The sequence below is a fragment of the Lissotriton vulgaris genome, chromosome 2_1, assembly GCF_964263255.1.
Source record: "Lissotriton vulgaris chromosome 2_1, aLisVul1.2, whole genome shotgun sequence".
NCBI lineage: Eukaryota > Metazoa > Chordata > Amphibia > Caudata > Salamandridae > Lissotriton > Lissotriton vulgaris.
The window spans coordinates 276,079,424-276,096,555 of NC_141687.1; the positions used below are offsets into that span (position 1 = coordinate 276,079,424).

Here is a 17,132-nt window from a genome sequence, read left to right on the forward strand (position 1 = left end):
CGCGAAGGAGCATAAACTTTAAACCAAATATTTCAGAATAGACAGCCCAGTGCAGTAACAGGCTAAGAGGACTGTGACCGTAAGAAATAATGTATAACCTATAAATAAACTATTGAGCTGTACAAAGCTACCAGCTTGCTGAAAACCATGAAATGTTCACCTCTTGTTCACACTTTTTCATCCATCACACTCCTTAGCACTACGTCCTATAACACGATAATCAGACCTCAGTGGTTGTCACACATGACATGGAAACACTTTCCATATTGGATCAAAACAAGGAGAGCAGACTTCCAGCTATACACCCTGTGCAGTTAAGCGTTCTACCCATGACGGCAAGCGCCCCCCATAGGGGCTGTAAGCTCTATGTTAATGCTGCAACACAAAATTATCTGAGGATGCAAGTGATGGGTGTAATAGGGCTCTGTTCTTTAAATGTCTACATATCTGTGAATCCAAATGATGGATGCCATGGTCCTCTGTGTCCTTCAAGTAGCTACATTTCTCTTAATCCAGTGATGGATGCAGTGGGCCTCTGTCCTAATATCTACATATCTGTGGATCGAAGTGATGGATGCAAGGGGCCTTTTTCCTTTGAATATCCGCATATCTGTGGATCCAACCAATGAATGTAATTGGCCTCTGTCCTTCGAATGGCTGCATATCTTTGGATCCAGGTGATGGATATAAGAGGTATTTGTCCTCCAAATATCTGCATATCTGTGGATCCAAACGATGAATGTAATGAACTTCTGACCTCCAAATATCTGCTGATCCAAACAATGAATGTAATAGACCTCTGTCCTTAAAATACCTAGATATCTGCGGATCTAAATTATTGATCTAATGGGTCTCGTTCCTGTGAACATCCACATATCTTTGAATCCAACTGATGGATGCAATGGACCACTGTCCTTCGAATATATACATATCTGTGAATGTAATTGATGATGCAATGGGCCTCAATCCTAACACCTGCATATCTATGGGTCCAGGTAATGAATCCAATGGGCCTTTTGTCCTCCAAATATCTACATATCTGTGGACTCAAGTGATGGAAGTAGTAGGCCTCGGACCTTTCAAATATATACATATCTGTAGATCCAAATTATTAATGTAAAGGGCCTCTGAATTCTGAATATCTGTACTGTATATCTGTTTTTCCAAGTGATGCATGCATTGGACCGTTGTCCTTCAAATATCTACATAACAGGTGATGGATGCATTTGGCCATTGTCTGTAGAATATCTACATACCTGTGGGTCCAGGTGATGGATGTAATGGGCTTCCGCCCTTTGAATATTTGCATATCTGTGGATTCATTTAATGGATGCAATAGAACTTTGTACATAGAATGCCTACACCTTTGTGGATCCAAGTGATGGATGCAATGGCTCTCTGTCCTTCAAATATCTGCACATTTATGAATCTCCCCAAGCGAACTATCCCAAGTTTCCTATGGTATATGGTTTGGTATACTGACAGATTTTCCGCACACAGAATTTGCACAATTCAAGTGGTTTGGCAAACTCATTAAAGGTGTCCATCCTTTCTCTTCAAGTCTGCATGCAAAATCACATATTTCTACATCTGAAAATTGTATTTCTTTGACATACTTGAAGTTTGTAGATGTATTTTCATCATCCAATGCTTATTTTTCCTTCGGAACACACGTTTCAATCTAGCAAAGTCCAGCCTCCACCTTTCTATTTAGCCGTTAACGTAAAGAATCTGCAACGGTAAAGCATCCATTAATAGCAATTTTATAGTGGTAAATGTTTTCAGGAGGTAGCCTTAATAAATTAGTTATTTGTGTATTTAAGACATCTAAAAGATACGATGGGCAAATGTGTGGCGAGGACACAATCACGTCATTAGAAGTGTTACGTGCCACAGGCCAGAGATCACTGAGATTATCCTCCAGTCGCCCTGTGTTGGTAGCATGCACAGACAGCTGCCCTCTGTCTGTCTTAAGTAGGAAACCACCAATTCCTAAGTGATTTCAAACCTCTGCAACCTAGCTACAGTGGAATAATCCCCCACCCTTAAAGGGACAAGCACGTTTACACTATATACAAAAGAAAAATGTCATCTGCATAGAGAATTGAAGATACTGTTGAGCAAAACACACTTAAGGCCCTCATTATGACCCGGCATAGCAGAATTACCACAAGAGATTCCTCTCTGACTGATTCTGAGTGGTCCAGTTTTCTTGCACCCAGTTTTCTTTGGTGTTGGAACACCAAACCCCATTGTATTGGGTAATAATTCCAGAAAATCAGATGAGGCTTTGGTATATGGACACATTACCCAAGCTCACTGGCACATCTGCCTCAGTATCCACATCATCTCAGACCACCTCTACATTCAATCTGCAGACACCCAGAATTCACCCGCTGTTCACAAAAACATCAAACAATGATTCACCACACAGACGCCTCAAAAATATCCAGTAGGCTGCCCCACATATATCTCAAGAGGACCAACAATAGGTTTCCAATACATTCAACAATACCACGAACCTCTTAATATAGCCAACAGTGGGTCGCCACATTGACCCCTCTAGACACCCAGCTAAACACAACAGGATGATGGATGGAGTGCTGTAACGATGGATTCAACCCAGATTTCTTGACTGGGGGTGAGTGGCTGAAAAGCTTCATCACTCCGTCCATTATCGTGTTGTCGTTTGCTATGTTCTCTCTAGACACGCAACAACAGGCCTCCACAAAAAAAACCTCTACTAGACATTATGAATTAAAATATACTCAAGGAAGCCTGTAGAAGTCTAATACATGTTTAATGCCAAATATATTGGAAGTAGAAATTCGCAATTTCAACAGACTAGCTGTTTCCCGGCCGAGCCGTTCAAGCATAAAATGCTAAATTTGCCTTATTGGCCACCTTCTTTTATTCAGTTTCTATAATGCAGTAATTAGAGGCTAGAATGACATCATCAAACAGAAACTGAACACAGCCTCTAATAAGCAGGTGCTCAGTTATTCTAGTGGGAAGAACGTAAAAAGTCCTTGAGAAGGGAAATACAATTGGGTTTGGTAAAAACCTGACTTCAGGAAATCGGTCGTATTTATTTAATTTTTTTGGCAGATTTAATATAGAGCAAACTCGACCCGAAGGTATTGGAGCGCTTTAAATGAGCACCGGTTACATAACATGTTCAGGCACGGTTAGATTAAGTGATTTGCCCAGAATCACAGGATGTGGACGCGACCCCGATGCTCGAACCCTGGCTTCCAGCACCAAAGTCAGCAGTCTAGCCGATGGACCACATCCTCTCCCTACTATTTCACTTGTCTATTCCAACTTCTAAACAGCGCTATGCTTATTTAAACAGCCAGACTAAGTATGTAGTGTACAACACTCAAATATGAGATGGCTGTTTGTTTAAAATGTGTGGTATTGTGTGTCAGAGGTTTGGTTGTGTTTTACGCATGTATAAAAAACGAGGTCTCAACGTCATAGAGTGGGTTGCCATAGAGACCTCTCAAAATATCCAACAATGGGTTGCTACACAGACCTTCCAAAACATTCAACGAGTCACCATAAAGACCTCTCTGACACATCCAACAATGTCCTCCCACAGACCTCTCAGAACATCCAACAATGTGTCATCCCACATACCTCCCAAAGTGTACAATAGTTTGCCATAAGAACCTCTCTCACACATCAACAGTGGGTTGTCACAAAGACATGTGAAAACATCCAATAATTGGTCACCACATGGACCTCTCAGTGCATCCTTCATGTTTGCTAATTGGGAGGATATAGGAGTAACCACCCCCCTCCCTGTCCCATGGTCTGACCAGAGTCGCATTACAGAAGCACTAAACAGTGCGGCCCGCTGTTAGCAAATAAGATTCCGGGTAGGGCACATAAATCAGCACCTTGGTATGATACTGCATTGCATTTGGCTAAAGCAGAGTGTAAACGCCTTGAGAGGTGATGAAGAAAGGGATTTTTAAGTCAGGATAGATTGGAGTACCTTGAAAAACAGAAAAAATATCATGGGCTCATCAGACGGGCCAAGGCTACTCACTACCAGGATAGAATTGGGGCAGCGGGAAATTCTACAAAAGAGCTATTTAAAATCTACAAGGAGATCTCCTCCCTTGCAGCTTCTGCTGCGCCTATAGCGGGCTCGGCTGAGTTATGCAACCGGATTGCGGACTTTTTCTCAGAGAAAGTGGAGAAAATGTATTCCTCCTTTCCTGGGACCCTAAAGATGGGCACGTAATTTGTGAAATAGATCGGAGGAGCTGGGGAGGGCATGAGGCTGGTTAGTTTCACCATCGCCCCCCCCCCCTGAGCTACTCTGTCTGAGCATTAAGTCTGGCTCGCCCAGAGATCCTGCCTCACCTAAGCTGTTGGGTGAGAGTATTGTCATCCTTGAGCCCGATATAAGACATCTCCTGGAGGTATCTTTTACAACGCACACAGTGCCTGGTAGTTGGAAAAAAGCAACTGTTCTGCCACTTCAGAAGAAAATGAATATCAGCCCTGACAAACTCGACAAGTTACGACTTATCTCGCTGCTGCCTTACTTGGCTAAAGTGGCAGAGAAGGTAGTAAACCAACAGCTAATGGTTCATGTTGAGGAATCCAGTCTCCTGCACCCCTCTCAATCTGGGTTCCGGGCTCTACATTCTACAGAGTCTGCTCTACTCCTTGCCACGTAAGTCATTAGACAGGGGGCAGAAGGTGGGCAAACAATGGCCCTTATTCTTCTGGACCTGAGCGCCGCCTTTGACACTGTGGCTCATTACACCTTGCTGCAGTGTCTGAATAAGGGCGATGTCTCAGGGCCGGCTCTAAAATGGTTGCGATCCTTTCTGGCAGAGCGAAGCTTTCAGGTCAGACAAGGTGCCTATTATTCCAAAGTCATCAAATTGGAACAGGGTTTGCCACAGGGATCGGCCCTGAGTCCTACCCTGTTTAACCTTTACGTTACGCCTTTGGCGGTGATAGCGGAGGGCTTTGGAATAAGGGTCGTGTCATACGCCGAGCTGGTGGTCTCCCTATCACAGGCACTGGACTCTGCAGCTTCCAATTTCAGGGCATGCATGCAGGAGCTTGCCTCCTGGATGGCTAATAACTGCCTGATACTTAATGGAAATAAAACCGAGGTGCTTGTGGTAGGGGGTGTCACGTCGGTGTGGTCGTCAGCGTGGTGGCCTTCGAGCCTGGGTCCCACTCTTATACTATGCACCCAGGTGAAGAACCTGGGTGTATGGTTGGACTCCAATCTCTCGTATGAACTTCATACTAGATGTGTAATGGGGACGTGTTTCGGAGTCCTTAAAAGCCTACGGAAAACTATGGATCTCCTCCCTACAGAGGCCAGGAAGACGCTGGTGCATGCCCTCGTTACATCTCGCCTAGATTATGATAGCACACTCTATCTGGGTGCCACAGCTAAATGTTTCAACAGACTCCAGGTTTTGCAGTATGCAGCCACACGGCTGGTCCTTATGCAACCTAGGAGGGCTCCCTCCAAAAGAGACCTGAACACTCTGCACTGGCTTCCAGTAAGGAAGAGAGTGATGTTTAAGGCTCTTTGCATATGCCATCGCATCATCCAAGGCACGGGCCCTTCCTATTCGAGGAATCTTTTCACCTGCTATATGCTCGCACGGCTCCTTAGATCGAGTGGAACTGGCTTGTTGCTAGTACCCAAGTTAAGAAGGCTAGGGTGGGAGGTAGGTTCTTCCGGCTTCTGGCTGCTCAGAGTTGGAATAAAGTTCCTCTAAGCCTCCGGATGGAATCATCCGAGTTGAAGTTTAGGAAGGATCTTAAAACTCATCTGTTTTCATGCCTCTAACGTCATATTGACTTAGGCCGAGGTTTCTCGGCTCTGCTTCCTCCTCTTACCCTAGCGCGGGGACACGCCGGTTTGGCGTAACCAGGCGCTTTATAAACACTATTATTATTATTATTATTATTATTATTATTATTATTATTATTATTATTATTATTATTATTATTATTATTATCCAACAATGGGTCGCCACCTCTTAAAAAATCCAAGAACTTGTTACCACGCAGACCTCTCAAAGCATCCAATATTGGGTTGCCTATTTGAGCTCACAAATGATTCAACAGGTGGGGCTCCACTAAGATGTGTATCCTCTCATCTTTACTGTGTCTGAACTTTCAACAGCTTCTCACCATCACTTACGCATTCACGTCAGAGACAAATTATTTGGTCTTTTTAGGTACAATAAATCAATCACTTCTTTCTCTCTTCATTAAACAGTTCAATTAATTCTCCCACTATACTAGGCCCTGTGATCGGGATTAGATAATATTTGTTTTAGCAACGACCATTGTTGCCTCAACTGTTAGGGCTTGTGGAAAAATATTGAAACATCATAAGCATACCCCACGAATTATGCATGCAATAATTAACATTTTGGTGGCTTGCTACTTTCCTAACACCCTGCATGGCCGGCAGTGTTTTTTCAAACTTTTTTAAACGTGCCCAATTGTTCGAGCCACCTGAACCAGTCATTCCTGGAGGAAATGTGTCATATTGGTGAAGCTGCTGACCTGGAATCATAGCTATTAAGTCCAATTTAGGAACTCCTTTTTTTCATTTTTATTGATAACATGAGCTCATAGTAGCAATCAGATCATAAAAAAAAAATCATAACTCCATTATGTCCAGAGAAAAAGGCAAGTATAACTGTAATTTAACATCAAAATTAAAAAAGAGAAGGAGAGATATGGGAGCAGAAGAAAAGAGGAGTAAAAAGAAATTCATGAGAGTTTTAAAGAGAGATAGATTTTATCTTTACATTTACACAAATTCTCCCCAATTTTTTTCCAATTTATGCAACGACCTGGCCCCCCTGGTTTTAGCTAGTGCGAGCTCCATATTGTATATTTCTTTGACAATACCCCATCATTCCACCATCAGTGGTGGGCACCGTCCAATCCAAGCCCGAGCTAAAGCTAGCCTAGCACAAGCCAGTAGGATATTTATAAGTTCTCTCTGAATAGAGTCTCCAGTCTGAAGACCCAGTAACACATCTGATACTGTAAATGAGATAGATCTTCCGAATTTATAAGACACTGTTTTTTTGACTCCTCGCCAGAACTCTGTTAGTGACGGGCATTGAAAAAACATATGTAGCAAGTTAGCTGCGAATAAATTGCATTTTTTACATCTAGTTCGATCTAGTGACCATTTCACTATCCATTCAGGGGTGTAGTACAGTGAGCAAATAGTTCTATATGATTGTAGCCTCAAATTAGGGGAATGTACGGACTTACAGATACTGGTAAGTGCAAAAAAATAGTGTTAGCAGTAATAATAAACTCCATTTTCTGACTCCATCGTGCAGATAATCTCCCACAAACATCTTCTTTATAAGAGTTAAAACACTGATCAGTGATCTATCTTTAGCTAGATAGATACAGTCTCAAAGGCTGGAATCTGACGGTTCTACAAGCTTCATGCTATGTACGAAATAATCGTGGATTTGATAATATTTTAACTGCATGCTCATCACGGCCCATATAAAAGGCCATTCCAAGGAGTCAAACGCCTTTTCTGAATTGAGCAGGACCGCCGCAGTCTGAACCTCCGGCGCAGTTCTAAGGAGCACCGAAAACAACGTACGCAAGTTTGATGCACTAGACATGTGGGGAACGAAGCCTGACTGCACTGGGGGGATGATACGATCTAAGAGCAATGCCAGTCTCAACGCAATCATTTTGGCAAGGATTTTATAGTCCAAATTCAAAAGTGATAGCGGCCTATAAGAGCCGCAGCTATATGGGTCCTTGCCTGTTTTGGGAAGCAAGACAATTACTGCCTCGCAATGTGTGGGGGGCAGTATATTTTTTTCTATTGCTTCATTATAGACCTCAAGAAGGAACAGGGCAAGTATATCTTCATAGTGTTTATAAAATATACCGGAAAAGCCATCAAGCCCTGGAACTGCTGCACCATTCAGAGCATTAATGGCGCTGACAATTTCTTCCTTCGAGAATGGTTCCGCTAAGAACTTTTGCATATAATCCCCCAACCATATCATAGCAATCTTATTTAAATGGGACCTACTGTCATCGTAGTCATGTGTCGCGCGTGCAGTATATAAAGTTGTGTTGTAGCGATGGAACTCGTCACTAATCTCAGCAGTGTCCGTATGGATCTGCCCGTCATCGGAACGGATAGATGTAATGTATGTTTTCCCCACGATGGTCTCAATAATTGGGCCAGTGTGCGTCCCGGTCTGTCCCCTTCGCCGTACCGTCTGGTAGGGGCATATTTCCTCCAAACATTTGTTTCACTTTCACGGCTTCCCTGAACTCCTCCAGCTGGCCTGCTTAGCCGGGTCTGGATGTCTAAGTTGTTCGTCGTCCAGGGCTTTTAAACGGACCTCTATTCGAGCAATGCTACTTCTCAATGATTTAAGGACCCCAGCGTGTTTTGCAATGCACTCTCCCTTATGTATGCCTTGAATGCCTCGCAGAGTATTGCCCATGAACAGATTGAGCCCACATTTAGATCCAAATATGTCAATTTTGACTCCCGAATTTCAGTAGAGAATACTGTATTGGGTAAAGCTGGTCCCTGGAACCTCGACTGCCTTTCACAACCCTCCGGTCTAGGTAGACGGTTATGCATAATGACCGGTGAGCGATCGGAATACATCCTGGGCAAATGGGTCATTGACCGGAAACAGGGGGCCATTGTGTGTGAGATCAGCCAAAGGTTCAGTCATGTCCAAGTATCGTGACACTAGTGTGTAAATGTCGCGTCATCGGGGTTACTCATGCATCATAAATCCACTAGGCAATGGAGTCACATATGTCAGCAAGCTTCCTGCAGGCACTGGGTTTTGTGGCAGGGGAATCTAACATGCTATCAATTGTAGGCTGCAGAAGAAGGTTAAAATCCCCCCCTCCCCCTAATCATATGTAATCTACACCTAAGGGAAGCAACAAAGCACGCAGATAGTGGAAAAAAGCTAGATCATCAACATTCGGCACATAAATACACATGAAAGCGATGTAGTATCCTATAAGTGGCCCTGTTACCAAAGTGAAACAACCTGCTATATCGGTGTGAATGTGACTTAGTTGGAAGGGCAGTCGTTTATGAATCAGTATGGCAGGTCCCCTGGAATAGGTGCTGTAATTTGAAAAATAGCGATGTACCGCCCAACTAGTGGCAAACGTTGCCGGAGTAGTAGGGGACAAGTGTGTCTCCTGTAAAAAACAATGTCAGCCTTATGGTGCTGTAAATAATTCAACCCATGTTTCCCCTTCCTGGTGTTGTTCAATCCCTGCACATTCACATTCCATGTAAGGAAGTTAATTTCAGAGACAGTGGAGAGCCTACCCACCATCATCACAAGTGGTCAGAACTACAAAAAGCATGCATGTGTCAACTCTAGCACGTGGAACGCAATAGTAAGCAAGTTGCATCAGGCACTAATGATACCATAGAGCGAAAAAAACACCCCCTCAACATCCCCCCACCCATCCCCTCTTTCTCAGTACAGGGGAAATCTCAACACCCCACAATAGTGTAAAGCAATTATCACAATTACCAAATAGAAACATAACAAGAAGTGAGAACGCACGGGGGGGGAGGCAACATCTCGCCTTGTCCCCGGAAACCATAAGCATGCTGCAAAAGAGTACCATATTGCCAAAGTACAATACTTGAACATTCCTGAAAAAATAGAAGCAGGGGAAGACAGAACAATAACACTCACTACTTATCAACGGTCTGCACTGTTTACGCCATTCAGCTCACTAAAAACAGTTCCATACTGGAGCCAGAGTTTGGCAACTGTGGGGAACGTTACAGAGTGGGTGATTTCCTAGGCGGCCCAGCATTTGCTCAGGTTTTGAGGAATTCTTGGGCCTCTGCTGGGGTTTCAAAAATCCTTGACCTGCCATCTGCGTCTACCTTCAAAGGCGCAGGGTACAGCATTCCATATTTTAGTCCTCCCTTTCGTAGTGCGGCCTTGACTGCCGCAAATTTTCGGCAAGCCTCCTTAAGCATCGTGGTGAAGTCCGGGTATAGGGAAATGAAGGAGCCCTGCCAGTCCATCAATCCTCGTTCTCGAGCCATCCGCAATACAGTGTCCTGTCTTTGAAGTTCAGAAGCGGTGCCATGATGGGGCGGGCGGATAGCCAGGGTTAGGCCGTGCGAGAGATCTGTGCCCACGTTCAACAACAAAAATAGCAGTGAAGTACTCACGACCAAATAAGTCCACTAGTAGGCCTTCAACAAACCCATCCAGGCGGCCCGTATTAGTTGATTCAGGCACTCCCATAATACGAATGTTGTTGTGTCTCCCCTTGGCTTCAAGGTCCTCATTCCTTATGGCGATGTTCTTCAATAGGCCTTCCATCCTCTCCAGGCGTTTAGTAGCCTGGGCAGGGCCATCCTCCAAATCTGAGATTCTGCCCTCCGCAATGTCAAGCCGCTTGTCGTGGTGATCTAATCGAGCCCCCATCTTCTTGAGCCGCTTATCAAGAGCGTTGAAGCGCGTGTCTGAAGCTCGAAAGCCTTAAGTTCCGCCATGAGTGCATCACTTCCCAGCACATGGGTCTGCGCCGGCGCAGTAGCCAGATCGTCTCCCTCCGCCATCGTGTTAGTAGTCGTGTCAGTACTGCCGCCAACCTTTTCAAAAGGCAGTTTCCATTGTTTCGGATCTCCCTTACCTATGGCCTTGGGAAGGTGCAGCCAGGAAAGAAGTAACCGAAAGGACCGGTGACGCAGTAGGCCAGTTAATGCTTAATCTAGTCAATCCGCAGTCACTCCATCGGGAAGCAGCGTATTATTCAGATCCCTCAACCACCAGTTGCACTTAACAGTGCCTTTGTGCATGTTATCTGTCAAGGGGGCCAACTATCTGGCTGTTGCAAGCAGAATCTGCCCGGCTGTTTTCACCACCATGGAGGATCCAACCTCATTTAGACCCCTTAAAGCGGAAGATCTGCCCCACACTGCCACGCAACTTGGGTAATGTGGCCCATCGTCTCTCCAGGCAAATCAAACTTCCAAATGCTCCCTTCCCCACCGTCCAGGGAGAGCAGGATAGGCCCTGCTGTGTTATAGGAAGCGGAGGGAGCCAAATCTAGCCAGGGGGGGGGGGGCGCTCTCAAATTTGGCTCCCTGGTGATACCTCAGGCGTTTATATTAAGTGGCAGTGTGTCCTGGGCCACGGTACGCCCTCGAGGCCAATCTCCTGTAATCCAGGGCCTTGCGATGCTCAGGAACGTCCTGTGGTGTCTGCGGCTGGAAAGGAGCGTTGTGCCAGTCGTGCACTTTCAGGCACCACCCGCCAGCACCCGCTCACGGGTGTGCCGCAGCAGTGGAGGCACAGCCCACCGCTCACTACGATGTACTAGCCGAAACTGAGGCCACGGCCCAAGGAAGCAGGCAGGCCGCCCCACGCACCCTGACGGCGCTGCAGTTCCCGGACTGCAATTTCAGGGCGCGAGGTGCTGTTCAAATCCGGAAGCCGAAGGTAGCACAGGCAATCGTTCGGACTCTAGGATGGCCGCTGGTTTCCGGGGACTCGGTGGAGCTCCGATACTATGCAGCCATCTTAGTCCGGCCACTCCCCCTAGTAATGGAACATTCACCAAGTCATACATAATCATTCAACTGCTGTATATAACTGTTGGGTGCAAGTGATAAACAACTGTCCAGTGGTCCCTTTTTTTGGTTAGCAGTCAATAAACCTTTTTTCCACCCAGACGTATCTTCTACTCTGTGGGGGAAGGTCTGTGCGGCAACCCATTTTTGGATTCTTATAGATGTCTTTATGCCAGCCCACTGATGGTGGAAGAGCTTGACACTATTGCTAGTGGAATGTGCATCAATTTATTTAACACTTGAAGTAATAATCCCGGAATGCTCCTCCTTATGTTTGACTCCTTGGTAAAAATGGAAGAAGGTTCTATGAAATACATGGCCAATATTTGCACAGACCTTTGATCAACTTAGAGGTGACTTGTCAAAAAGCCTAATAGTATTTAAATACTGTTAAGCCATTTTTGACTAATATTATGGCTTGGCCACCCCTTTATGTTCTTTGGCCTCTGTTAAGATAGTTTGGACGTGAGGTAGTAGTGAAATATCTGGTTGGAGGGCTCTACTCCATCCAGTCACTCGAGGCCTCCGTCAGTTGCTCAGCTGACCTAACTGCTGCTCCTTCTGGCAGGGAAGAGTAGCTGTGATGAGAGGGCATGGGGGTGGTGTAATAACCAGTCAAATTTGGGTGAGGGATTTGACAGCGGATTAATGTTGAGGGAGTTGGGAGCAACACAACGCCTAAGAGAATGAATTGAGTAGGTTAAATGGAGAAGTGGTTTAGTAGTTAAAATCACAGACTGTCTAAACAAGGAATCTCAGTTTGAATTCTGCTTCCACACTTGAAGATATGATTGATGTTAGGCAACAAATTTGATATTCACATGCTTCCCTTTGGTTAACTGCCAACATGGGATCTATGCAAAACATACTAAACACAGCATCAAGCAATAACAAAAGAATCTGGATACTTACCTTTTAAGATAGGTTGGTGTCGAAACAATGCACTAATGTTTAAAATCTCTGCAGCCTTTAGATATAGATTTTGGCGCCTTGATGCCCTTGGGCTAAGTTGCGCCTTATAAGACCCAAAAATAAATAAATAAATATAACAAACTAAACTCTGTCCTAAAAGTGAGTTGATGAGGCGTTAAAATGAAAGAATGAACACTATTGTTTTCAATTTTTAGACCAAAGCCTACCAGACAGTGCCGTTATCTGGTTTGCTAACAATATCTGGTTCTCTGAAAGCTTCCCTGAGGACGCATTTTGCCCATTGCTTACCTTAGAGTTTGCTTTGTAACTCACATTTGTTTGCTTTCGATCGGCTGGCTTTATTTGTTTTAAGCTGTCCGGTAATCCCTCCTGTGGAGCATAGCCAATTTACTGTATTATTCCCCAAGAGCTCACTTTCTGTAAACAGGCCTTTGAATAATCTTCATATTTTGTCACATTTGCTGTGCATTCACAGATAGAGGTCAAATGTCAGGTTCTGTTTTCCATGGGAACTTGGTGTTTACTTTTCTTTCTATGACTTTAAAGTGAGAGGATTTATGTGACAATCTTACGGTGAAAATTAAACCATTTTTTTGCAATTCTGAAGTGTGGTGAAAACAAATATTTTAATACAATGAAAACAAATCCATATACTAGGAGAGGACATTTCCACACATTATTGTTTGTATGCTGTATTCGTTTCTCAGTAAAACTGTATGTCTTTGCAGTTGTAATGGTCATTTCAGTTGAAAATGTGCTGTTTGTAATGGCAGTGGGCTATCACACCTTGCATACTCCACAGTACGCCACTCCACTCTACACCAATCTATACTCCACTCTAAGCCTCTCCTCTTTATGGCATTATAAGACACGCCTCTCATTTCCACGTCACTCTATGACATGTCATTCCACTATGTGACACGCCACCCTCCACCCCCCCACACCAATCTTCTTTACGGCACGGCACTCCACTTTGTGATATGCTGCTGCACTTTACTCTACGACATGCCACTCCACTCTACGACACTCCACACCACTCCCCTCGACTCTAAAAAACTCAACGACACACCACTTATCTTTTTTTTGCTTTATTGAAATTGTTGTATATACAGTACATCTTAAGTCAAGCTCAGCGCATCGTATAATAAAACAATATACAATGATTTTATTTGATGGGCCGTACAGTATATCTTACATTCAGTTAATGTCAGAATATCTACAGTACACCTTCATCTTCCAAGGTGGAAACGCAGAGAAAGAGAAATATAATACAACATGGGCGACAGCCTCGTTTTTAATACAATTCTTAATTGTCGTATATTAAGGACGATATATGAGTCAGTTAGCATAAGTGTGTGATTCTCCTGTGGTTCTGCTTATGGAGTGGTCAAGCAGTACCCAGCGTCTCTTTTGTCTGTGCGTGCTGATCTTATGCAGGACACCACTTCTATGCTGATCCCGTAGGGTATTGGACTCACTATACCCCACGCCCTATCCTCTACTACCTCTCAACCTCCTACATTCCTGAAGCATATGGTGTGGTGTCTGGTATGGAAAGAAAGTATGTTTTAAGGGAGTCCCAGATGTCTTTGTGCTTCGATGAGGGGGGAAGAAATTCTGCATATTTATATATATAATGGCCTGTTCCCGACACATTATCATATCTGAAAGCCGCTCTTTGAATTTAGGAGCTCTGCCCCTACGCCACCTACAAGCTACTTTACGTTTCGCTATCGGTGGGCCTAATGCTAGTAGCTTCTCACTCCACTTATCTCTGACTCGCCACACCACTCTACGCCTCATCACTCTACGCCACTGCACTCTGTGCCTCTCCACTCTGTGACACTCCTCTCTACTCCACTTCACTCTGTGCCACTCTACCCTACACTACTCCACTCTACGGCACAGAAATCTACTGCATAGAACACTATACGCCCCTCTTCTGTACACCACTCCACTCCACTCTGACAGTCCACTGTGTGTTATTCCACTCTATGACACTTTACTCCACTCCATTCTATGAAACTCCACTCTATGCCACTACAGTCTGCTCCACTCAGACACTGTATGACACTCTACACCACTCTGTACCACTCCACTCTACAACACTTTACTCTACTCCCTCTGGACCACTCCATGCCACTTTACTCCACTCTACTTTATGACACACTACTCCACTCTTCTCCACTACACCACTCTATGTCACTTCACCACACAGTACTCCACTGTACAACACTCTACTCTGCTCTCCACTCTACGTCACTCTATTCTGATACTTTACTCTTCTCGATGCTACACCACTCCACTCTACCCCACTTTACTCCAGTCTATGACACTTTACTCCACTCTACAACACTTTACTCCACTCTACGCCATTCTGTGAAACTCCCCTCTGTGCCACTCCCCTCAAGGACACTGTATGACACTCTACGCCCCACAGTCTGCTCCATTCTTTGCCATTCCACTTAACAACACTCTACGATACTGTACGCCACTCTGTCTGCACTACTCAATGCCAATTTACTCCTCTCTACTTTATGGCACTCCACTACACCACACTCTATTCCACTCTATGGCACTCCACTCTACAAATCTCCACTCTCACACTAGGCCCCACTCTACACGACGTTACTCCATTCAACCCCATTTTACTCCACTCAACCCCATTCTATAAAACTCCACTTTATGCCACTGCACTCTAAGACACTCTGTACCCCTCCCCTGTATGACAGTCTACTCCACTCTATGTAGTTTTACTCTACAACACTGTACTCAGCGCTACTTTATGATACAGTACTCAACTGTGCCACACTACAAGCCACTCCACTCTTTGCCACTCAACTCTGACATTTTACTCCCCTCTCTGCCACTCCACTCTATACAAGCAACTCCAACTCCACTCTATGCCACCCTACTCTACAACACTCTACTCCACAACACCCTACTCCATCTATGCAGCTCCATGCCACTTTACTCCACTCCACTGTAAGGAAATTAAATGAAATTATAATTCGTAACGTGCACTAATACCCAAGGGTGTCTAGATGTAGAAGATCTGATTTTTTAAAAAGGGACTAACAGGAAATGGAAAAGGCTTGTTGAGGGCCTCGTTCTATTTGATAAACAGCCTCGTTTTTAAAAGTTTTCAAAAAATAAGAAGATTGTTTTCTTTCTTAAGTGCAAAAGGCAAATAATTCTACAGGCTGACTGTGCCTGCCACAAAACTTCCCCACCCCCAAGATGTTGTTTTTGCCCTTGGAGTTACAAGAATAAAAGATGATTCTGAATGAAGCTGTCTGTCTGGAACATACCACATAAATCTGTGTGTAACATAATCAGGACCAAGCCCATGTAATGCTTTAAAGGCAATGCAGAGGGACTTAAATTCAATTCACCTTCTCACTGGCAGCCAATGCAATATTGGCAGGGCATGCACCAATGATTGGTATTTAGGGATGGCAAGCAAAAGACGTGCTGTCGCATTTTGGAGAACCTGCAGTTTGTTTAAGAATTTAGATTGAGTATTAACCTCTTCGATGCTTATGACGGAACGGTTCCGTCATCAGCGTCAGTTGGGCTGTGCTGATGACGAACAGTTCCGTCATGACCAAACCCGTTTTTAGAATCTTCAGCACAGCGCGAGAATTCGCGCCGCGCTGAAGAGGTTATAGAAGAGTGCACTACAATAATCAATTTTTGATAGAATAAGTGCCTGGATTACAGCTTTCTGAAGGTCTAAAAGAGTTAAAAGTAGAGCTTTCCTGAGAGTTTTGATCATAAAAAACAGAAGGAGGTAAGAGCATTAATTTGACCTTCATAAGACAGTTTGGTGTCAAAATAGAGTACTACGTTTTTTTTTACCTTGGTCACCGGGTTAGGAAGTTCTCCCAGTTCTTGCGGCCACCAACTAGGTGTCCAGAAAGAGGTGTAATGCCCAGATAGAAGCACCTCAGTGTTTCCTGCGTTCAGCTTATTACAGTTTTTGGACATCCATTTTCCAACTTCCTGCATACAGCCATTAAATATAGAAGCATTGTCCTCTGGAACACCACCCAAGGATGCCACGATTTGCGTGTCATCAGTGTATGAGACTACCGTGAATCCAAATTACTTTCTTAGGGTGCAAAGGGGAGTGACATAACAATTAAAAAGTGTCTGACTCAATAAAGAGCCCTCGGGCACCCTGCAGGGAAAGGAGAACAAGCAAGATCTAAACCGGTCAAGCTCCACCAGTTGTTCCCTATCTTCCAGAAAAGATTTAAATAATTCCACTGTATGATACTCTTTGCCACCCCACAAGACTCTACTCCACGCTATGCTCCTCCACTGTTCTCTACTCTACAACACTCTACTCCCTCCACAACACTCCATGCCCCTCCACTCTACTCCATGCCCCTCCACTCTACTGTACAATACTCCACTCTGTGTCACTCCACTGTACGACACTCTACCCACCCCACTGTTTGATACTCTGCCATTCCACAAGACTCTACTCCACTCTATGCCCTTACACTATTCTCCACTGTACAACATTCAACTCCATGCCCCCTAC

The 17,132-nt window shown here is 44.5% G+C and overlaps 1 protein-coding gene across 2 annotated transcripts in view; it reads left to right on the forward strand.

The window, feature by feature from the left end:
* Positions 1–17,132, forward strand: part of BCAS3 (BCAS3 microtubule associated cell migration factor) — a 3,998,327-nt gene that overhangs the window by 3,884,594 nt on the left and 96,601 nt on the right. The window lies entirely within an intron of this gene.